Raw genomic sequence first — 7,978 nt, 5'->3', positions numbered from 1 at the left:
TACGCTTGTCCTCATCGTCCCAATCTCGACGAAGCTTGGGAACTCTTTTGGCAGGTACTTCGACCGTGTCACCAGCAGCAGAAATACGAGGAATTAGTGTAGTAGGTACAAAAGGGTCGTTTTGAATTGATTCGTAAAGCTCTAGGTCAAAACCTTCGTAAAAATTGATCATCCGTATTTTCCATTGGGGATATTTTTCCCAATGAGTATTGGAGATTTTTAAGAGATCCAACACTATACATGGAGTTCCACGTTTGACTTGACATTTTTGTTTAAGGATTTTGAGAAGAAAAAATGACTTGAAAGTGATAGACGATTTGAAACTGATTTCCATAATACTAAAAGTAGACGTTTTTAAATGGATCAAAAATAAGAATGAAATTCCTTTTTAAAAACGAATAATCAAAAATTAAGAGAGTTATCCTGATGGATATCGATCGACTAATCAATGAATTTGATTAGTTGGCTCTGATACCAATTGTTGGAACCCATATTCTCTTAATTATAAGAAAAACACAATTTATGAAGAATATGAATAAAATACGAACAGTGTACTGAATTGATCAAACGAGATATTCAACAAAAATAAGGACACTAAAAGATTTTGAATAAGTCAGATGCTTTATTAGACGAAAATAAGAATTCTCAATCTAAAACGTATTCTCACAAGAACTTTGCTATAGTATAAATCGGCACTCTCAGGAATTTTGAACCTGAGGAGGATGCCTCCTTATATACGCCCAAGTCAAACAAACTATGCTATAATTATGGCTTGAAACTCTGATCGCAGAATTCGCATCCTTATCATTGACTGCCCTTGAAATGTGGAGCGGACAAAGTCAAGATGCCTTGAATCTGTTAAACGCTTGTGAGAATGTCTGGACTAAACGTGCATTCCATGGAGTTAGAAGACCAGAGGCTCTGCATGTACTATCCAAAGGCTCTGCATGTACTATGCAGAGGCTCTGTGTCTAGATTGTAGCTTTGCATCAAGCGCTTAAGCTTCTTGGCGCTTAAGGCTTGATCGTCCATGGAGATTGAGCGCGGGCTCTGTATGTAAGATCCTTGACTCTTTGAGTAAGAGCTCTGGGTCTTGACTTCTGCATGATAGCTCTTAGTCCAGACTGCTTCTAAAGACTAAGTCCTATGGACTAGAGTAAGAGGCTTCTTACTTACACTTTCACAAGATGGGGTCTAACAACAACTAAAAAATTACATTGAATCTTCACAGCATACAAAAACCCACCGAACCTTTATGTGAAGGTTCACCTTTACAAATTATTGTTGTGAAGATTCAGTGTGAGGAGTTATCTCTACTGTGAAGACGTTGCTGAGGCTTTTGAAGTCATTCTCCACAAGGGAGAAGTTGGTCATGTTTACAACATAGTAACTAAGACAGAAAGGCGAGTTAATGATGTTGCCAAAGATATGTGCAACCTTTTCAAGATGGATCCTGAAGCAAGCATCAAATTTGTGGAGAACAGGCCATTTAATGATTTGTGGTACTTCTTGGATGATGAGAAACTGAAGAGCTTGGGTTGGTCTGAAAGGACCACATGGGAAGAGGGTCTCAAAAGACCGTTGAGTGGTATACTAGCATCCTGATTGGTGGGGAGATGTCTCTAGAGCACTTCTTTCTCATCCTAGAATGTTAATGATGCCAGGTGGAGTCAAGAGAGATGTTGATGTACTTGAAAACATTCAGTGTGATTCACCTTATGCAGCAGTCAATTCTTCTCAGATCCAAAAGGTGGTCCCTAAAAGTGTTTATGGTAAATTATCAATGCCTTTCATTATACATCATCAACCCTTAATATAGGGAGAGATAATACAGAAATACAAGGAGATAATCTCTACCATCAATGACTAACAAACTATCCTAAAATACATGATTTACATAATAATTTACATATTTACTAATAGTCCCCTGTAGTTGGAGCGGGAGGAGAGCAGACGCTCAAACTGATACGAAAGTTTTCGAATAGCTGTCGAGGTAGACCCTTTGTAAAAGTACGTGAAGAACACGAATATAACCAATTTTTACTTTTTCCTGCACAAAATGAATATCAATTTCAACATGATGTTGAACCGGGTTACCTGATCGATAAACCGCTGAAACATTGTCACAATAAACCATAGTTGCCTTGCGTAATGGGACGTGAAGCTCGAGAAGTAAATTGCGCAGCCAACTTGGCTCAGCCACGACATTTGTGACCCCTCTGTATTCGGCTTCGGCGCTGGAACAAGATATGGTGGGTTGTCGTTTAGATGACCAAGATACTAAACCAAGAAAAACGCAATAACCGGAAGTGGATCGTCGCGAATCAGGGCAACCACCCCAATCTGCATCCGAGTAGGCTGTAAGAGTGTGACTAGGTGATGCAATGATGCGTATGCCGAAGTCGAGTTTTCCTTTAATATATCGAAGTATGCGTTTCATGAAGTTAAAATGCGAATCACATGGTGCATGCATAAACAAACAAATTTATTGTACCGCATAAGAGATGTCGAGCCTTGTAAACGTAAGATACTGAAGTGCACCGACCAAGCTGCGATATAAAGTACCATAGGGTAATGGGTCGCCTACAATAACACTAAGCTTGGAGGTGGTGTCCACGGGTGTATTGCATGGATTGCAATTAGTCATAGACGGCCCTTTAAGAATGTCTTGTGCATACTAAGTTTGAGATAAAAACAAGTCGTGTTTGTCGCGCTGAACCAAAATTCCCAAAAAATGATGTAACGTCCCAAGATCCGTCATAGCAAATTCTCGCGATAGGGTCTTAATGATGGAATTTAATAGGTTGGAGTCCGAGGCTGTAAGAATGATATCGTCGACATACAACAGAAGATAAGTAGTATGAGTGCCTTGCCGACAAATGAATAAGGAGTTGTCACAAGCACTGCTTCGAAATCCATTGTTGGTGATATAAGTTGCGAATCGATTATACCACGCCCGTGGGGATTGCTTAAGGTCGTATAGCGATTTACGAAGACGACAGACGTGATGTGGGGTATTTTTATCAACAAAGCCTGGTGGTTGGTGCATAAAAACCGTTTCTTGAAGATCACCATGTAGAAACGCATTTTTCACATTTAGTTGGTGTATTGGCCAAGAATGAGAGATGGCAAGGCTTAGGACCGTTCGAATAGTAGCTGGTTTGACCACCGGACTAAATGTGTCGTCACAATCAATCCCAACCATTTGAGATTTCCCATTAACCACCAAGCGAGCCTTACATCGTTGAAGAGTCCCATCTGCACGATATTTATGGCGAAATAACCACATGCATCGTATAACTGGGCGGTCAGTGGGACGAGGTACAAGCTCCTAAGTATCATTGTCCAATAGCGCATTATATTCATTGTTCATAGCACTTAACCAATTTGGATCCTGGAGAGCCTTAGCGTAGGTGGATGGGATAGGAGAGAGGGGAGGATGGGTGGAGGTATGAAGGTTTAGGGGTTGGTGTGGTTTGAAGATGTCGTGCTTGGCACGGGTAGTCATAGTGTGGGTGTTGGTTGTGGGCAGGATGGTGGGTGATGGTGGGGATGGTGGAGATGGTGGGGTGGGTAGGGATGGTGGAGATGGTGGCATTTGGGGCAGATGTGGTGGCGAGGGAGGCGTGGGTGATGGTGTGTCGGATGGTGAGGAAGAGGTGAAGAAAGGTGACGAAATAGGGTGGTCGTCAAGGAAAGTGTAGGAGTTTGATGGTGAAGTGTTGGTGTACGGGAAGGAGTTTTCATCAAAGATAACGTGTCTAGATAGAAGGACTTTTTCGGTCGTTGGGTCAAGGCAGCGGTAACCCCGAAAATTGGTAGGATACCCGAGAAAGATGCAGCGGAGAGAGCGGGGGTGGAGTTTGTGGGGTTGAGTCGCAGAGGTGTTTGGATAACAAGCACACCCGAAGACCCGTAGATGGTCATACGTTGGGTGTCGAAGGTATAGGGCAAAGGTAGGGGTAAGAGAGTTTAGACATTTAGTTGGTAGAATGTTGTGAAGGTAAGCGGCGGTATGAAGGGCCTCGACCCAGAATTTTGGGGGAAGGTGAGCATGGGTAAGAAGAGCACGAACAATGTCGTTAAGACGACGTATCATGCGTTCAGATTTGCCGTTTTGAGGTGAGGTTTGGGGACACGAGAAGCGGAACACAAGACCATTGGTTGAAGAAAATATTTTGAATTCATTGTTATCAAATCCCCCCCCCCCAAGTCGCATTGGAACGATTTTATTTTACGGTTAAACTGAGTGAGGATAAGTCTATAGAATTTGGTGAAGTTGACGAAGGTTTCAGATTTATATTTATGGGGGTAAATCCAGACATGTTGTGTAAAGTTATCAAAAAGTACCATATAATATTTGTAACCGGAAGTACTACTAACAGGAGAGGTCCATAAATCACAGTGAATGATATCAAATGGTGCAAAAGTAGTAGTAATTGAATCATAGAATGGTAATCTTTTGCTTTTTGACAATTGACATGAGTGGCACACCGTACACGGGTTGATTTTATTACAAGAAATAAATAAACGAGTACGAAGAAGATCTAAAACGGTAGCGCCAGGGTGTCCGAGTCGGTTGTGCCATTGATCGATGGTGGAGGTGGCTAGGTGAACCGATGATGAGGAGTTGGGTGTGGTGAAGGGGTATAGATCACCCGGACTATTGTGGCGCGAAAGAATCGTCCCGGTCTTGAGATCCTTCACAGAAAAGCCGTAAGGATCAAATTCAACAGACACATTATTATCACGAGTAAATTGGCAAACAGGTAAGAGATTTTTAATGATATTTGGTGTGTACAGGATGTTGCGGAGATGGAAGGTGCTATGAGGAGTTACGTGTATGGCATTTCCGGATCCTTTAATAAGTATACTAGTGCCATTACCAACGAACATAGTATGTATATTAGAAGATGATAAAGGGAATTGAATTTTACCTGCATCTGCAGTCATGTGAGAAGATGCCCCTGTATCGATGTACCACGAAGGATCTTGATAATTGAGATGCATACTGTGAAAAGCGGCTCCAAGATCAGTCGGATTTAGAGCATCAAAATCGTGCGTAGAGCTGAGTGTCGGATGATTGGGCCACCGAATCGGACTGCACAGGAGACGATCCTATTTGTTGATACGCAATATGGGCCACAGCAGATTGGGTCGATGGTGCCTACAGAGAAGGACTACCGGGCCAGGAGACATTGGGCCATGCATTTGGCTGTGTTGGATACGGACAGGGCGGCGAGGCCCACCAGGCCCACGATAGGTAGGTGGTAGGCGGTAGAGTAGGAGCAAAAGAGCGACCACGACCCGGGTTAGACGATCGTCCCCCACGGGCATAAGRCCGGCCACGACCACGACCCCTGCCATATGATCGCTGATCGACAGAGGGTGGCGGCGGCGCAATGGTGGCGGCATGCGAACCCTTGGGAGCAGAGGGAGCCATCGTAGATGTTTGGGTTGAATTTTGGCGAGCTGATTGACGCTGTTGTTCCAGTTGAAGCATGCTACATGCCATGTCCCAAGAAGGAGAGCTTTGGTTAATAAAAGAGGCGACCGTGTCGAAGTCTGTAGGAAGACCACGAACCAACTAAAGAACCATTCGTTTTTCATTAACCGGATTATCCACATCCGTGAGTTGTTCTGCGAGACCTTTAATTTTCTGGCAATACTCGTCCATAGAAGAGCAAGCGGTCAGAGTCAGGTTTGTGAATTCGTGTTCGAGGGCGGCGACCCGGGAGCCCTTGTTGTTGAGGAAAATATCGCGAATCTTAGTCCAAGCCTCGTAGGCAGTAGCATCTGAATCAAGTACACGAACAAGGAGATCGTTAGACAACGTACCATAGATCCATTACAACACGATCGCATCGATCTCAACCCATGTTTCGTAGGTTGCATCGGCGCTATTCGGTGGCGGCGTACCGTCAATGTGATTGAGTACCTTGTAACCTCTAGCATGAAGCTTGAAAAGCTTTACCCATGACGAATACGTAACCGTGGTCCCATCTAGTATCCGAACTTTATTCTGGATGTTCGTGACAGTATAGACGGGATGGAGGTTTGTTGTTTTGGGTGTGGCTTCGTTGGATGATGGAGCCATGGCTCAATCGGGTTTCTTCTTACCGGAGAAGGAGAGACAACGAAAACGAGGAAGACAGCGGCTAGGGTTTCAAAGGTTTCTTAGAGATAGGCCCTGATACCATAAAAGTGTTTATGGTAAATTATCAATGCCTTTCATTATACATCATCAACCCTTAATATAAGGAGAGAGAATACAGAAATACAAGGAGATAATCTCTACCATCAATGACTAACAAACTGTCCTAAAATACATTATTTACAAAATAATTTACATATTTACTAATAGTCCCTACTTCAAAAAGTAGTACCAACTCTCCTAATAAACCATCTTTCAAGTTCCTTATTTATGGTAGGACAGGATGGATCGGTGGTTTACTTGGGAAGTTGTGTGAGAAACAAGGAATCGAGTACGAGTATGGTAAGGGTCGTTTGGAGGATCGATCACAGATTCTAGCTGATATCCAAAATGTTAAGCCCACCCATGTTTTCACTGTTGCCGCTGTCATTAGCAGACCCAATGTTGATTGTGCGAATCTCATAAGAAAGAAAAAATCTGTACCAATGTCTCTGGCACGGTAACTTTAGAAGACATGTGCAGAGAACATGGGATCTTGATGATGAATTTTGCAACTGGATCCATATTCGAATATGATTCTGCACATCCTGAAGGTTCAGGCATTGGTTTCAAGGAAGAAGACACGCCCAATTTTACTTGTTCTTTCTATTCTAAAACCAACGCTATGGTAGTTTCACTGCCCTTTTATCCTTGTTAAGAGTACCATGTCGGAAAGATTCAGACCATTTATCCTTGAACCTCATTTCTTTCCTTGAAAGCCCTTTTGAGAGTAATCTAATGGGATTTCACATATTCTTGCATGATATTAGAGCCAATATGTATCCATCTAAGCCCCCTCTCAACACTTTGGGACAATGTGTACTTGTCTGGTCTTTGTTGGAGGGGGGATATTAGAGTCCTACATACTGTATCAAATGAATATAAAATGTTTTTCTTATTTGTGCAGGTTGTGGAGCTGTTAAAAGAATACGATAACGTATGCACCCTGAGAGTCTGAATGCCAATATCATCAGACCTCAACAACCCTCGAAACTTTGTGAACAAGATTGCTCGTTACGATAAAGTAGTCAACATTCCCAACAGCATGAGCATATTGGATGAGCTTTTAACAATATCCATTGAAATGGCGAGGAGGAACCTGAAAGGAATCTGGAACTTCACAAACGTGGGGGTGGTGAGCCATAACGAGGTCCTGGAGATGTACAAACAATACATAAATCCGCAATTCAAATGGACAAACTTCACACTCGAAGAACAAGCCCGTGTGATAGTAGCCGCACGGAGCAATAATGAGCTGGATACATCCAAGTTGAAGAAAGAGTTCCCAGAATTGCTATCGGTCAAAGAATCGTTGATCAATTACGTATTCGAACCCAACAAAAAAAGCCAAGGTAGCTGGTAAGGATTTCGTAAACCTGAAATGATTATTACAATTATTATTAGACATTATTATAATTATTATGTGTGGGTTATATAGATGTGTAATGCAAATTATAGGTAGAGATGTTTCAACATCTACTATCTAGTAGCAGGATGAATAGAAAAGGCCCAATTAGTTGGGATGCTTACAACAATTTGTTAAGCCAAATGATTCTATATATGTTTGTATTACATGGTTCTCTTTTCTTCTTTCACACCATTTTGTTTCATTAGCCAATAGTTGTATTTTTCAAGTGAATGATGTGTTTCTAATAGTTTTACAGAACAAAAAATTAATATAAATAAATTGTCTATAATAGTGATGGATGTGAGTTGGTATTGAAATTAATTGATGGTGGTAAACAAAAGGAATGGTGACAGTTGTGACCATGTGATCTAGTCTAT

The 7,978-nt window shown here is 42.1% G+C and overlaps 1 pseudogene; it reads left to right on the top strand.

Moving 5' to 3' along the window:
• Positions 1-1,187: 1,187 nt before the first annotated feature.
• On the top strand, positions 1,188-7,556 carry LOC112499825 (annotated as a pseudogene).
• The last annotated feature ends 422 nt before the right edge of the window (positions 7,557-7,978 follow it).

Source organism: Cynara cardunculus, assembly GCF_001531365.2.
Source record: "Cynara cardunculus var. scolymus isolate 2C chromosome LG 17, CcrdV1, whole genome shotgun sequence".
In the NCBI taxonomy this organism is placed as follows: Eukaryota; Viridiplantae; Streptophyta; class Magnoliopsida; order Asterales; family Asteraceae; genus Cynara; species Cynara cardunculus.
Note: the sequence above shows the minus strand (reverse complement) of the source record. Positions and strands in the feature narration are given on the sequence as shown.